The 17,025-nt window shown below is 42.2% G+C and overlaps 1 protein-coding gene across 1 annotated transcript in view; it reads left to right on the forward strand.

Annotated features, from left to right (window-relative positions):
* Window positions 1–17,025, forward strand: part of PDGFD (platelet derived growth factor D) — a 383,342-nt gene that overhangs the window by 311,775 nt on the left and 54,542 nt on the right. The gene's annotated exons all lie outside the window — the stretch shown is intronic.

The following is a 17,025-nucleotide window of genomic DNA, read 5'->3' on the forward strand; positions in this document are numbered from 1 at the left end:
TTACTAACTATTACATTAACCACTTCAGCCCCGGAAGATTTTACCCCCATCCTGACCAAAGCTTTTTTTTTGCGATTCGGCACTGCGACGCTTTAGCTGGCAATTGCGCGGTCGCACGACGTTGTACCCCAAAAAAATTTACGTCTTTTTTTTTTTCCCCCACAAATATAACTTTCTTTAGGTGGTATTTGATCACCTCTGCGATTTTATAAACAAAAAAAGAGCGACAATTTAAAAAAATTAATATTTTTTTTTACTTTTTGCTGTAATAAATATCCCCAAAAACATTTTTAAAAATCAAAGTTCTTCATCTGTATTTTTTACACTTTAACCCTTTCATGACTAAGCCTATTTTTGACATTTGGTGTTTACAAGTTAAAATCCATATTTTTTGCTAGAAAACTACTTAGAACCCCCAAACATTTTTCAGAGAATCTAGAGAATAAAATGGCGATTGTTGCAATATTTTATGTCACATGGTATATGTGCAGCGGAGTTTTAAACGCAACTTTTTGGGAAAAGGGACACTTTCATGAATTTTTAAAAAAAGGAGAATTATTGCTCTCGCTCTGATGATCGCAGTGATACCTCACATGTGTGATTTGAACACCGTTTACATATGCGGGCACGACTTCCATATGCGCTTTCTTTGCTGCGCGAGCTCCAGCGACAGGGGCGCTTTAACATTTTTTTTCTTATTTTATTTTCTTTTAAAATTATTAAATTGTTTAAAAAAAAATTAAAAAATGTATCACTTTTATTGCCGTCACAAGAAATGTAAACATCCCTTGTGACAGTAATAGGTGGTGACAGGTACTCTTTATGGAGGGATCGGGGGTCTAAAAGACCCCCGACCCCTCCTTTGAACTTCAAAGTATTCAGATCGCCATTTTTGGTGATTCTGAATACTATATTTTTTACTATATTTTTTTTAAACCGGCACCATTGGCAGCCAAGTAAACGGGAAGTGACGTCATGACGTCGCTTCCGTGTTTACAATCAGGAGACTGGAATGAAGCCGTTTACAGCTTCATTCCAGTCTGTCCCTAGCCGCCAGAAGCAGCGGACTGTTGATCGGGGCTCCAGGTGAAACAGGAGCCCCAGTAAGAGTGGCGGAGGGGGGGCATTCCCTCCCGCTCCTCCGGTATAACAGCCGAGCGGCTTTTAGCCGCATCGGTTGTTATCACTGGAAAGCCGATCGCCGGCTCTAAAAAACAGTATTGGGGTGATGCCTGCAGCTGCAGGCATCATCAAGGTATAACCCCCGAAAGCCGAGTACGCACAGATGCGTACACTCGGTTGCGAGGGGTTAAACAAAAAAAGGCTGTCAATTTTGAAAAAAAGCAATCTTTTTTACTTTTTGCTATAATAAATACCCCCCAAAAATATATAAAAAAACACATTTCTTTCTCAGTTTAGGTCGATATGGATTCTTCTACATATTTTTGGTAAAAAATAAATGGCAAAAAGTGGATATTGATTGCTTTGCAAAAAAGTTATAGCGTCTACAAAATAGGGGATAGTTTTATGCCATTTTTCTTACTATTTTTTTTTTTTTACTAGTAATGGTGGCGATCTGCAATTTATATTGGGACTGCGACATTATGGCGGCCACATCGGACAGTTTTGACGCTACTTTGGGACCATTGTTATATATACAGTGATCAGAGCTATAAATAGCCACTGATTACTGTATAAATGACACTGGCATGAAAGGGGTTAAACACTAGGGGGCTATCAAGGGGTTAAGTGTGTCCTAGGGAGTGGTTCTAACTGTAGGGGGGGTGGACTTACTACAACATGACGGAGATCACTGCTCCCGATGACAGGAAGCAGTGGATCTCTTGTTATGTTGCTAGGCAGAACAGGGAAATGCCTTGTTTACAAAGGCATCTCCCCGTTCTGCCTCTCCTCACCGCAATTGCAGGCTGCTGGTGAACATTGAGTTCCCAGGACCCACGGGCACGCTCCCGCAGTGTGTGGCGCGTGCGCGCCTGATAGGCGGTAAATTCAAAGGGACATACAGGTACGCCCATTTGCCTGCCTGTGCCATTCTGCTGATGTTCACCTGTGTGCAGCGGTTGGCAAGCGGTTAAAGCGGCTGTGCCAAAAAAAAAAAAGATAATTTCCGTTACCTGTAAAAGAAGGCAGTAAATGCTCCACTTCCCCAGTGCCTGGGCTATCAAACACTGCTGACCACTGGACCGCAAGTCTCCTGGGCAGTGTTCATTGTGACATCAAATTTCGATTTCATTTTAAACATAGTCTTTTGACTAAAATGCCATTTTAGTTTTACTCACATTTTAGTTATCTGAATTGTTTTAGTTTTAGTCGTATTTTAGTAGACTAAAATCTCCAGTACATTTTAGTAGACTAAAATCATATTGGTTTAGTTAACCCCTTCGCGCCAACCATACTCAAATTTGCGTTCATGGTTAAACCAGGGTGATGCCTGCAGACATCATCCTGGTACCGTTGTTTAGAGCCAACATTTGGCTTTTTGGTGATAATGCCACCGGGAGACTTGAGTCACCAGCCTGCATGTCCCCCGCCTAGGCTGAGACCCAAACAAAGCCGGATTCAGCTCTGATCGGGTCTCCAACGTAAAATCCCGTAAGCCACATCAATTTGGGTCTACTTGGCTGCCAATGGTGCTGATTTTAAAAAAATGACAGTATTCAGAATCACTGATTTTGAATACTTTTAAGTGCAAAGGAGGGATTTGGGGTCTTTTAGACCCCCGATGCCTCCATAAAGAGTACCTGTCACCACCTATTACTGTCACAAGGGATGTTTACATTCCTTGTGATGGCAATAAAAGTGATCAGAATTTTTTATTTATTTAAAGGGATAATGTAAAAAAATTAAATAAAATAATAAAAAAAAATTAAAATGTTTAAAGCACCCCCTCCCTGCGTGCTTGCGCTGCAAAGCAAACTCATACCCGCGTGCCCGCAAATGTAAACAGTGTTCAAACCACTCATGTGAGGTATCGCCACGATTGCCAGAGTGAAAGCAATAATTCTAGCAAAAGATGTCCTCTGTAACTCTAAACTGGTAACCGTTACATTTTTTTAAAAAGTTGCCTATGGAGATTTTTAGGTATCCTAGTTTGTTGCCATTCCACGAGTGTGCAATTTCAAAGCATGACATCATGTTAGGTATCTATTTATTTGACGTAACATCATCTTTCACATTATAAAAAAAAATTGGGTTAACTTTACTGTTTAGTTTCTTTTAGTTCATGAAAGTCTTTTTCCCCCCAAATATTGCGTTTAAAAGACCATTGTGCAAATACCATCTGACATAAAAAATTGCAACAATCGCCACTTTATTCTTTAGGGTCTCTGCTAAAAAATATATATAATGTTTGGGGGTTCTAGGTAATTTTCTAGCAGAAAATACAGATTTGAACTTGTAAGCAACAAATGTCAGAAATAGGCTTAGGCGTGAAAGGGTTAACTCATAATTCATTATTAACCACTTCCCGACCAGCGCACGACGATGTACGTCGACAGAATGGCACGGGCAGGCATATTGGCGTACAGGTACGTCCAATATTCGATGCCGCCCTGCCATCGGGAGCGCGCCGCCGGCGGCGCGCTCCCGCGCTGGTCGGGACCCACGTGAGTCCGGTCGCGGGACCCGCGGACTCGATCGCCGCGGGCATCCCCGCGATCGTCTCACGGAGCGGCCGAATGGAGGAAATGCTGTGTAAACAACATTTTCCCATTCTGCCTAGCAACTAGTGACGCTGATCTCTGCTCCATGTGATTGGAGCAGAGATCAGTGTACACTAAATGAAAGCCCAACCCCCCCACAGTTAGTAACACACCCCTAGGAACACTTAACCCCTACACTGCCACCCACAGGTTAACCCTTTCACTGCCAGTGTCATTTACACAGGAATCACTGCATTTATATAGCAGTGATTACTGTATAAATGACAATGGTCCCAAAAATGTGTCAAAAATGTCCGATGGGTCCCCCACAATGTTGCAGTCACAATAAAAATCGCAGATCGCCGTCATTACTAGTAAAAAAAAAATAATAAAAAATTATTAATAAAAATGCTATAAAACTATCCCTATTTTGTAAACGTTATAACTTTTGCGCAAACCAATCAATAATCGCTTATTGCGATTTTTTTTACCAAAAATATGTAGAAGAATACGTATCGGCCTAAACTGAGGGAAAAAAATGTTTTTTTATATATTTTTGGGGGATATTTATTATAACAAAAAGTAAAAAATAATGCGTTTTTTTCAAAATTGTCGCTCTATTTTTGTTTATAGCGCAAAAAATAAAAACCGCAGGGGTGATCAAATACCACCAAAAGAAAGCTCTATTTGTGGGAAAAAAAGGACGTCAATTTTGTTTGGGAGCCACGTCGCACCACCGCGCAATTGTCAGTTAAAGCGACGCAGTGCCGAATCGCAAAAAGTGGTCTGGTCTTTGACCAGCAAATTGGTCCGGTCTGAAAGTGGTTAAAGCATTTCTCTATAATTTCCAAACTCATTATATATACTCCTGGAGTAAAAATCTAAGAACATGTAGTGGCGATGGGGAAGTAAATGGGAGTGAGGGAGTGCACAGGGCAGAGAACTGGTCTGGGGAGGCTGTTGTTTTACACAGTGCTAAGTACCGCTACCTTTCTGGGAGGGGAAACACTCACCGGGTGGTTTCCAGACATGGTCTTTAACAGACAGGTGGAGCTCAGAGGAAAGTAGAAGTTCAGGTGGGTAAACGTCCCTCTCTCATATTTTCTTTCCGTTTTTGTACATTGACGAAAATTGGAATTGATTGTCAGCATAGTTTTCATCGATTGACTTAATTCAAAAGTTATTTTTTGTTTTAATCTTTTTATTAACAGCTTGCTGCCCCCGACCGTCATATGACGGCCCGGCAGCGCGGTTCTCTTTCTGGGCTGGCCATATATGATGTCCGTACATTTAAATAGGGAATGCGCATGATCGTGTGTGCGCATCCTTGTATCTTCGGTGGCGGCGTGTCATGAGATACCGCACGCCACCAAGGGGGGTGAACAGCCATTGGGCATGGCTGTTTACCACATGACTTCATCACGGCCGATCACAGGTGGTACTTTGCACGTGCACGCCGGTGGGGGTATGTTTCTGGGAACACTTCTTGTCGCCGACACCACTAAACAGCCATTGGCCGGGGGCTGTTTACCACGTGATCAGCTGTGATCCTTTCACAACCGATCAATAAATGTCCACAAACCGCGGTAACAAGATGTTACCGGGTTCTGCTTCTCACACACCGATTGTGTGTGAGGAGGAGATTGCAGTAACATCTTGTTACCGCTTACAGTTTACACCAATCACACTGATTGCCCCCTCACACAATAAAGAGGACCTGTCATCACCCATCAAAGTACCTGTCAAAGTACCTGTCACAGTTCATCTGAGTACCCGAGTACCTGTCACAGTTCACAGTTCATCTGAGTATCCGAGTACCTGTCACAGTCCGTAAGAGTACCCGAGTACCTGTCACAGTCCATCAGAGTAATCGAGTACCTGTCACAGTCCATCAGAGTACCTGAGCACCTGTCACAGTCCATCTGAGTACCCAAGTACCTGTCAAAGTTCATCCAAATACCTGAGTACCTGTCACAGTTCATCTGAGTACTTAAGTACCTGTTGCAGTTCATATGAGTACCGTCACAGTTCATATGAGTACCTGAGTACCTGTCAGCGTACCCAAATACCAGCCACCAGCCCATCAGAGTACCTTATCTGTAGCCCATCAGAGTACTCGAGTACCTGTCACCAGCCAGGCCATCAGAGTACCCAAGTACCTGTCACCAGGCCATCAGACTACCCGTATACCTGTCACCAGGCCATCAGAGTAAACGAATACCTGTCACCAGCCCATCAGAGTACCCGAGTACCTGTCACCAGCCCATCAGAGTACCCAAGTACCTGTCTGCAGCTCGTAAAGTTACCCAAATACCTTTCTCCAGCCCATCAGAGTACCCGAGTACCTATCTGCAGCCTATCAGAGTACCTGAGTACCTATTTGCAGCCCATGCCTCATAGAATGTACGTTGGGGTGTTTGCTTTCTAAAATGGGGTCATTTTGTGGGTAATTCCACTGAGCTGGTGCTCAAGGACCTTCAAAAGTGTGATAGGTAGGATTGAAATTAGATGTGTAATTTATGCTCCTAGAACACCTGAAGGTACTACCTCAATGTTGGGGGGGGGGGGGGGGTTGACCATGGTGAGACCGGTTCTGAGTGGAACCTGTCCTGTGAAACCTCTGTATGGTCTTGGCTATTGTGCTGCAGCTCAGTTTCTTCTTATAGCCTAGGCCATTTTTATGTAGAGCAACAATTCTTTTTGTCAGATCCTTTAGAGAGTTCCTTGCCATGAGGTGCCTTGTTGAAATTCAGTGACTAGTATGAGAGAGTGAGAGTGATAACATCAAATTTAACACACCTGCTCCCCCATTCACACCTGAGACCTTGTAACACTAAAGAGTCACATGACACCGGGGAGGGAAAATGGCTAATTGGGACCAATTTGCACATTTTCACTTAGGGGTGTACTCACTTTTCTTGCCATCTGATTAGACATTAATGGCTGTGTGTTAAGCTATTTTAAGGGGGCAGCAAATTTACACTGTTATACAAGCTGTACACTCACTACTTTACATTGTAGCAAAGTGTAATTTCTTCAGTGCTGTCACATGAAAAGATAGAATAAAATATTTACAAAAATGTGAGGGGTGTACTCACTTTTGTGAGATACTGTATGTCATATGCCTTTGCTGCAGGAGCTTCAGGAGAATAATCCGTATGATTTTCGGAAATTATCTCCGGATTATGGACCCTTGCTTTCACCAATTCTTGGCATTGTTGACCCCCTATATTAAGAAGCAGGACACTTACATGAGGCTTTTATTTTATGTTTTGGTTGAATAATGATTTGATTTGGTATATTTTCTATATTTTTGGATGCATATAATGCACTTTTTGGTTACGTTCTATCGGCAGATAGCATGTCTAATTTTATTTCTTTTATTTTTTTAATGCACAATAAACCAATTGTGGAGAATAATACTTGGCTATGTGTTTTACTTCAAATGACAGTTTGGGAGAAGGCAGTTACATTTAAAAAAATACAATGTAAAATTAACAAGGGACACCAACATAGTTGTATCTTTGATCTTAAAAAACTACGGGATAATGGTGTTGTGGTAACTTGCCCAAAAAAGCAAAACAAAAAAGCAAGCATATTAATATTATTCTTGATATCACTAGAAAAAAAAAAAGCCTTTGAAAATACGTTTGGCAGAACTCCATCAGTATCACCAGCAAAGCAGCTTCATTATTATCCCATTAAAGAAGAAGAGAATTGTGTGCTGCATTTCGAGATTTCATAATTTGCCGCATCACGAATGTTAATTCTCCATTATAAGCGCTAGTTTACAAGACCGACTGCTTCTGGCTCGTCCCTGCTTCCGAGCATGCATGTTTGTACTTTGGACTTTTGTCCGACGGACTTGTGTACACACGCTCGGAAAATCCAACAACACAATTTATAAACCTGCCATCCAACATTTGTCTGTGGAAAGTTGGCCAACAATTGTCTGATGGAGTGTACAAGCGGTCGGATTTTCTGTCAACAGCCTGTCACCACACAATTCCCGTCTGAAAATCCGATCGCGTGTATGAGGCTTTACAATTCTGCTGTCCAAAGGTGTCTTTGTTGCTCTTCCACTGGAGTTGAGACACCCTAATGCCCTGTACACAAGATCGTAAATTCCGCCAGCAAAAGTCAGATGAGAGCTTTTGGTCAGAAAATGCGATCGTGTGTATGCTCCATTGGAATTTTGCTGGTGAAATTTCGGCCAGCAAAAGATTGAGAGCAGGTTCTCAATTTTCTGGTTGGAAATTCCGATCCTCTGTACAAATTCCGATGAGCAAAATTCCTACGCATGCTCGGAAACAATTCGACACATGCTTGGAAGCATTGAACTTCATATTCTCGGCTCGTTGTAGTGTTGTACGTCACCACGTTCCTGATGGTCGAAAGTTCCGAGAACTTTTGTGTGACCACGTGTATGCAAGGTAAGCTTGAGCAGAATCCCATCGGAATTCCGTCGGAAAAACCATCAGAGCTTTTTCCGACCAAAATTCTGATCCTGTGTACGCGGCATTAGGCAAGAAGTGTGTTACTGGCTGGATTACCAGTTGAAAATAAGACCCCTTTCACACTGGGGCGTTTTTCAGGCGCTTTAGCATTAAAAAAAGCGCCTGTAAAGAGCTTGAAAGAAGCCTCATCTGCAACCCCAATGTGAAAGCCCAAGTGCTTTAAGAGCCCTTTCACACTGCCAGCGCCTGAAAAATGGTCGTAAAGCGCCGCTTAACCACTTACAGACCGGACCATTTTGCTGGTCAAAGACCAGACCACTTTTTGCGATGCGGCACTGCGTCGCTTTAACTGACAATTGCGCGGTCGTGCGACGTGGCTCCCAAACAAAATTGACGTCCTTTTTTTCCCACAAATAGAGCTTTCTTTTGGTGGTATTTGATCACCCCTGCTGTTTTTATTTTTTGCGCTATAAACAAAAATAGAGCAACAATTTTGAAAAAAAACGCATTATTTTTTACTTTTTGTTATAATAAATATCCCCCAAAAATATATTAAAAAATTTTTTTTTCCCTCAGTTTGGGCCTATACATATTCTTCTACGTATTTTTGGTAAAAACAAAACAATAAGCGATTATTGATTGGTTTGCGCAAAAGTTATAGCGTTTACAAAATAGGGATAGTTTTATGGCATTTTTATTAATAACTGTTTATCATTATTTTTTTAATAGTAATGGCGGTGATCAGCGATTTTTATTGTGACTGCGACATTGCGGCAGACACATTGGACATTTTTGACACATTTTTGGGACCACTGTAATTTCTACAGTAATCACTGCTATATAAATGCAGTAATTCCTGTGTAAATGACACTGGCAGTGAAGGGGTTAACCAGTGGGTGGCAGTGTAGGGGTTAAGTGTTCCTAGGGGTGTGTTACTAACTGTGGGGGGGCTGGGCTTTCATTTAGTGAACACTGATCTCTGCTCCAATCACATGGAGCAGAGATCAGCGTCACTAGTTGCTAGGCAGAATGGGGAAATGCTGTTTACACGGCATTTCCTCCATTCAGCCGCCCCGTGAGACGATCGCGGGTATGCCCACGGCGATCGAGTCCGCAGGACCCCCGACCGGACTCACTGGGTTCCCAACCGGCACGCGAGCGCACCGCCGGCGGCGCGCTCACGATGGCAGGTCAGCATTGAAGATTGGACGTCCCTGTACGCCAATTTGCCTGCCCGTGCCATTCTGCCGACGTACATCGGCGTGCGCCAGTCGGGAACCAGTTAAACTAGCAGCGCTTTACCAGCGTTTTTCGAGCACTAGTGGGGCTCTTTTAACCCCTGCTAGTGGCCAAATAAAGGGTTAAAAGCGCCCACAATTTCAATGGGAAGGGGCCCTCAAACAGCCACTGCTGTGTCTCCAGTGTGAAAGGGATCTCAGTGTGAAAGCACTCTGGCTTTCACATTGGGATTGCAGATGAGGCTTCTTTCAAACGCTTTACAGGCACTTTTTTTAACGCTAAAGCGCCTGAAAAATGCCTGAAATGCCCCAGTGTGAAAGCAGTCTAAAGGAAAAAAAAACTAAAAAAGTTGATGCAACCATCACATTCAGTGATTGGTAAAATGCAATATATTATATTTTTGTTTTTGTATTTAATACCAGTTTAACCTCAAAAAATGTCCCAGCTATAATATATGTAACTTGTTTAACCACTGTATAAGTTATCACTGTATATACCATTTATTTTACTTAACTTCTATTAAACGGACAAATTATCTCACTTTCCACTGTGAGAGCCAATCCAAAAAAAGCTAATTGATCTTAATTTATTACTCATGTGGGTTTGGAAAGTTAAACTGAAATTAATGATTCCTAAAATGCTATCACATAATTAGTAAAAAATATGCATTACTTCAGTTTAATGTAGACGAATGTGTTGGTAACTGGGTGCTGATAAGTTCAAAAGCTGATATCAGTACATATTTCTGTGTTAATGTAGCAATGCTTGCGTAGCCGGCAATCTGGAGGCGAGGCTTCCAGCAAATAAGCAGCTTCTGGTAAACAGAATTTTAGTACATCACTTTCTGCAATACAGTATATCCATGGGTCACACATGTTTCCAAAGTTTATATTTAGTGCTACATTTATTAAATGGAACCATATGATAGCAAACCGCCTAACACAATCTCAGTTCTGCTGGAAGAAATCATAAAAGCAACCACCCTTCTGTTTAAATTGGTATTAAAGTGTAATTAAAGCAAAATCTTTTTGTTTTTAGTATTGGATGTAGTGGAGAGGGATTAGCCCCCCTGCCAGGTTTTTATTGCTGTCTGTGTCCCCGTTAAGGAGATTCACCCTCTCTATTTGTCCTGTTTACTATTATCATCAACAGAAAAAAACAAAAACAAATTTTGGATTATCCCCAGAAAAGTATATAAAGTGGATCTTCAGTAATTTTTTCATCTTTCTCTCTATTAAATCTTCTGCCCTTGTTGTTTTAACTTTGGATAGGAACATTTTTTTCCTGCCAGTAAATACCTTATACAGCCCACTTCCTGTGTCTTGTCTGGTAAAAAGCCTAGGCTTATGGCATCATGCACAGCTCTCTCTCTCTCACCCTTATGAGAGTTTGTCAGGATGGGAGGGAGGATGAGTCATAAGAGGGCCAATGAGAGCTGCAGAGTTACACTACTCTATACAAAATGAAAAAAACAAAACAATTGAACAAATTACTTATTGTAATTTTCCTTTCCTGGTGCCAATCCATGGCAGCATACTAGCACATATATGCTGCCATATTGATGCAAGGAAGACTGAAAATTGTATCAAATAGTTACCATAATTTTCCCTTCCTGGTGCCAATCCATGGCAGCATACTAGCACATATATGCTGCCATATTGGTACAAGGAAGGCCAGATATTTGTATCAAATAGTTACCATAATTTTCCTTTTCTAGTGCCAGTCCATGGCAGCATAAGTATAGTTGTATGCTGCCATGTTGGCACCAGGAAAAACGTTTTGACCTCAGATGTACTTTAACACTTTAGTCGTCACTTATATCAGCAGCAGGTTTACACACAAACTGTGAATTACTCTATAAAATATAGAGCTTGATCCCATGTTGGCTATTATTATCTTTAACCAATGAAAGACATCTACAGCATGGCTCTCTTGTTCCAGGAAGGCGTCCATGGATGTCCTCCCAAAAGCACCCCCCCCCCCGTGCACCCCTTGGGGAGTGTATCTGTTGAGCTCTGTGATCTCTGTCTTTCGGATCAGAGTGGGATAAAGGGCCAATCACAGAGGCCTTTTGCCATGTGATCAGCTGTGTTCTATCACAGCTGATCACATGTAAACAGACATGCTGGTTACCGGCATTCCTTTCCTCTCGTGCTGTCACAGTGTGCGGAGGGAAGAGCCGGTAACTGGCCAGTGTCACAGGGGACATGTACATAGATAATCAGGGCACTGGTTATCAGTGCATCCACATCAGTGCTCATCAGTACTGCCTATCGGTGCCATCATTCAGTGCCTCCCCATCATTGATGCCTATCAGATCCCATCTGTGCCTCCTTATCAGTCCCGCTTTTCAGTGCTTTTCAATGCAGGGGAACGAAGCCCCCCCTCGTTCCCCGCTGGCATTCTTACTGTGGGCATCCAGCTGTGGCTTCACAGCCGGGCACCCACTGCACATGCACGAGCGGGCGCCGTGATACGCCGCACAGTCATCTGGGACACGTAACAGGTCCCAGATGACTGTTACGGTGCGAGGTGAAGTGATGTCACCAGCCCGGGCATTGAAGAAGGCAGACTACGAGGGACCCCCTAGCAACAGGCATTTAGAGGTGAGTAAAAATATTTATTTATTTATTTTTTATGAATTTTGAGCTATTTTTTTTTATTTTTGTTATTTGTTGGTGGCAACACCACTTTAAACTAACCAAATTGGTCATCGTAGTATTCCACACCTGTATAAATCCATCAGTAAGATAGAAAGTGAGGAAGGCAGCACAGTGGTTTAGTGGTTAGCACTTCTGACTTACAGCAGTGGGGTTGTCTGTTTGAATCCCAACCAAGACACACTGTGGAGTTTCTCCAGGTACTCTGGCTGCCCCCCACACTTCAAAAAAATGTTGGTAGGGTAATTCGCTCCTGTCTAAATTAGCCTATGTGTGCATATTAAGAAGGGACTGTATTGTGTGCATATTAAGAAGGGACTTTAGAAGGTAGACTTCTTGAAGACATGGGCTTAATAATAAAGGAGAACCTACTGTGAAGAAGTACCATACTTGTCCAAAAAAATCTTTAATTTAAGGATAGCAGATTGTGTTAAAATGGGCTTTCAAAGAAAAAAAAAAAAGAAAAAGTAATCTGTTTTACATACTTAGCAAGTGTAAAAACTTCAAATTTGGAGTGAAGTGCCCACACAATGTGATTTATCTTGACATTTCTGAGAAAATAATTTTGCAATTTTCTGGGATCATTGGTTATGTGATGTATGAGGTTGACTCTTCCTTCTTCCCTGGCCTGGACTGTATAGAGATCTTAAAAAATTATTTATAGTAGTCCTCTGCGCTACTATAAGTGAACTTGATAAAAATAAAAATAATAAAGAGGAAATGCAGCAAAACTTAATAGTATTCACAACTACACCAATAAAAATCAATTAAAATTACAATGATCTTGCGCATAACCTAGCAATCCATCATCAATCAAAAATTGTTGAATTGTTGCAATAATGTGAAATAACGTTTAATAAATATTCATAAAATTAGTGACGCAATATAGTTAAATAAGTGCAAAAATAGTCCATAAGTAGAAGTAATCTAGTGGTTCAAAATAATAAAAGTTCAAAAACGACAATTTATCCAACGAGTGACACCGCTGACACCACACCAAGGTGCTCACAGAACTCTCACCTCCTGGGCATAGGTTAAATGCCTTTTATAAATCCAATGTACCTTCAGTGATTTTGTGTATACTGTAGTAATGGCTGGGAAAGGGTAGTTACCACTGTTTAGGGGATTTATGATATAAAATGATATTTGTCACTGTATCTGTTGGAAGAGCAAGCTTATTTTTACCCTACCTTCCTCTTTTTAATATATGTATATTAATAAACAAAAGTTTTATTAAAGCAGAAATAAATTGTAAATGGGTACCACAAACCAAAACCACTATTAAATAAATGTTTAATATCCAAAGCAAACTTTCCTATCCATGTCTGCATGCTTAATTTTGTTGAGAAATCACTTTGAAAAACACCCACATAGCATTTCTAGCTGTGGCCATCTTGAGTAAGGGCAGGTTATTCATGTAGCAGTTACTCCCTGGAATCCATCTGCCCTTAGCTTTGGCATGCGGGCAGGAGAAGGTGCTTGTGATCTATCGTTTCAGAATACAAGCCAGCAAACCTTGGCAGTAGTAGTCCAAAGAAAGCTGGCCCAGAATAATGATATAAGCAATGCTGAAAAACATGCAGGAAGACAAGAAGTGATTGAAGAAGATTTCAGAAGATCAGTAGCAGTGAGATGCAAAAGAAGATGGAAAAAAGGAGAAAACCGTCAGGGGAATTTATAAAGGGTATTATAGACACCATTCGGAATTCCATTGGGGTGCTTGCACCCGATTCATGTACCCGTCACAAATAGGTACATGAACCTGTGCCTGTCTGTACTAAGAGAAGAGTGTCAGACTGGTCACTCCTGCCCCAGTGCACTTCCTTCCTCTCCTGCCACTGTGCTCATCACGCTGGCAGCGCATGGCTGAGGTGTTGTGATCTACAGCGCATGGCAGTGGGCGAATCCATAGCCACCATTCACCGCTGTCATTCAAAATTGAAGGCGATCTGATGGGAAGCTAGTCTCATAGTTCCCCATCAGGCTCTGCCCACTCCAGTGACAAGTCAATTTTAAAATATTAGCATTGCCCATATTTAGTTAATGACGTCACCTGTATCCCCCTTTACATGTTAATGACGTCACCTGTATCCCCGTTTACATTTAGCTTTCAGCTGGGGAACCTCCCGTGAGATAGCTAAATGGGTCTGGGATGTTGTACTGTGTAGCAAGCTAACATATACATGACAGCTTCCCAGCACATGCACTGCTCACTATGGGTACTGCCATACTTCTGTACACCAGCACTGAGTTGGTCTTAATTACTGCCAGTTTCTTAGTTTGTCAAGTTCTTAAAGCAGAGTTCCGCCCAAAAATTGAATTTCTGCTTTAAGGGAAGGTGACCCCCTGACATGCAACATTTGACATGTAATTTTTTTTTGGGGTGGATCGGATACCCTCTTTTTAGAGGGTCCCAGCTCCCACTTCATCCTCATGCACCGTGGCACCGGAAGGGAGATCACCTCTCCCCCCTCCCTCTCTGCAATTATCTGGGACACGTCACAGGTCCCAGATGATTGCCCGGCCAGTCACAGCACTCCGCGCGGCTTGTGCATGCCCAGTGCGTGCCCACAGTGACAATGCTGGCGCCACACAGAGGAGGGGGAGATGAGCAGGGCTTCGTTCCCCTGCATCGCTGGGACAGGTAAGTGTCCGATTATTAAAAGTCAGCAGTTGCAGTATTTGTAACTGCTGACTTTAAAAAAAAATTTAAGCTGACCTCCGCTTTAACCTCCTAACCAGTGTGTCCGACTTTGGCTCGGTGTGAATTTTCAGTACCGAAAGCGGTAACTCCGAGCCACACTCAGGATCGCATCGCAGGATCCAGGCAAAGTTACTTACCTTGTCCCTAGGATCCTGCAATGTCTCCCCGCTGTGTGTGCGAGCTCTGTCCTCCGCCGGATCTATCAGAGTGCCGAGCTCCGTTCCCTATGAGCGTTGCGACGCACGGGGACAGAGCACAGCGCCAAATTCAAAAAGTAAAAAACACATTACATATACAGTACACTGTAATCTTACAGATAACATTACTGTATCAAATTATTTCACATCCATTTTGTCTCTAGTGCTTGTCCAGTGCCCTGCATGCAGTTTTATATCAAATTTACTGTTCTTTCTGCCTGGAAACTGGAGATTGTTCATAGCAACCAAAAAGTGTCCCTTTATGTCAAAAGTAGTTTTAGACCAACTAGAAAACAGCGATAATAAATTAGAATCACTTCCAGAATTGAGCGATAGTGATTTGTGGGGAAATTCGTCATCAAACACTGAAAGTGACGACAGTGACAATTCTGCAACTGAGCAAATTTCTGTGTTTTTGGATTTGATTACATTATTGAATAATTTTTATTATTATTATATTATTATTTTTTATAATTATTTATAGTTATTTATTTTTTCTAATTTATGATTTCGTGTTTCAAACTTTATCATACCTGGGATGTCTACTAGACTCTTGTTTGGACAGATTTAAGTGAGTTATTCCTAAGAATTACAGGACTACAATATAAAATGCCAAATTTCCATGCAAAACATTGTACCGCTTTCAGCATCAAAAATCTGAAATAATCATACCGCCAGGGAGGTTAAAGTGGCAGTAGTAAGAACTACATGAATATGCAGCACATGTTGGTAATGTTACAGACGCTGGCACAAATGCTTGCTTGAATTGGGCACACGTAGTTCTTAAAATGTAACTAAAGGCAATTTATTTTTGTGTGTGTTTGTTTTTTTTGTTTTTTATTTTAGTTTTGGACAGAGTGGAGCTGGATTAGAACACCTGTCAGTCCTTATGCCATGTGTGCTTCCGCTAGGGAGATTCACCTTCTCTATTTTTCCTGTTTACTATGATCACCAAGAGTCAAAACTTTGTGTTGACACCAGAGCATTAATAGAGTGGAAATCTTCCAATGGGGACACTAGTTCTGGTGACACCCCAAGATTCCCTCACTTCGGAAGGATTACCTCTCACTTCCAGTTTTGGCTATGGGACAGGAAGTAAAGGAAAATCATTAGGGTTGTTTTGAGCTCCTCAGAGTATTTTAATTTGTCATATTAAAAATGGTCTGTTGTTAAAGCGGAGTTCCAGGCAAAAATGTAACTCTGTTTGAAACATATTATTTTTCATACATTCTTGTGGATTTCCATCCCATGTCGCCGCGGCGAGGTACTTCACTTCTGCAGTTTTATTGTACTCTCTTCCCCCTCCCCCCTCCGGGACCTGTGTGTGTCCTAGAAGACGACGGGACTTTACACAAAGCATCGTGTGACTCGCCCATGCGCAATATTAATCAGGCTGTGAAGCCGTAAAAGCTTCACTTCCTGTTTACCTTAGTAAGGTTGCCGGCACCTGCACCCAAAGCTGATGGACTAGTCGGCTTCAGGTGCCGACATCGCAGGATCTCTGGACAAGTAAGTGCCCTTATATTCAAAGTCAGCAGCTACAATATTTGTAGCTGATGATGTTTAATTTTTGTTTTCACCCAGGCGGGAACTCCGCTTTAACCAGCAAAGTTACAACATTTCCATGTTTTCACTAAGCCCATTTTCCCCTAATGGCCAGTGAGGCACCTTGTCACAGCGGTCAGCCAACAGAAAATATAAGGTGTTGAGCAGTAGAAACAGGCAAGTTCAAACTGCCCATCATTCATGCGTACATAAAACGGAACTAAATCCAAGGAAGCTGCCATCTTGGCCTTGATTTTCCGCTGTCATGACGCTGCACATGTGATCAGTTATGACACTAGCCATTTGATGGTTTGATAGTTGGGTTAAAAGCACAAACAATGTGACAGTTATATTCCCAGCACATACCAGGAATGTAACAGTTTTTTTTAACCACTTGCCGACCAGCCGCCGCAGTTTTACTGCAGCAGAATGGCACGGCTGGGCAAAACAACGCTATGTTACGTTGCCTCGCCCTGTGGCCACTAGGGGTGCGTGCCTGCTGCTCGCCCCCCGAGCCGATGCGAGTGCCAGGTGGGGTGCGATGACCGCCGCGATCGCTCA

This window comes from Lithobates pipiens, unplaced genomic scaffold (genome assembly GCF_037356315.1).
Source record: "Lithobates pipiens isolate NorthernLeopardFrog02 unplaced genomic scaffold, aLitPip1_a1.2 Scaffold_16, whole genome shotgun sequence".
Taxonomy (NCBI): Eukaryota; Metazoa; Chordata; class Amphibia; order Anura; family Ranidae; genus Lithobates; species Lithobates pipiens.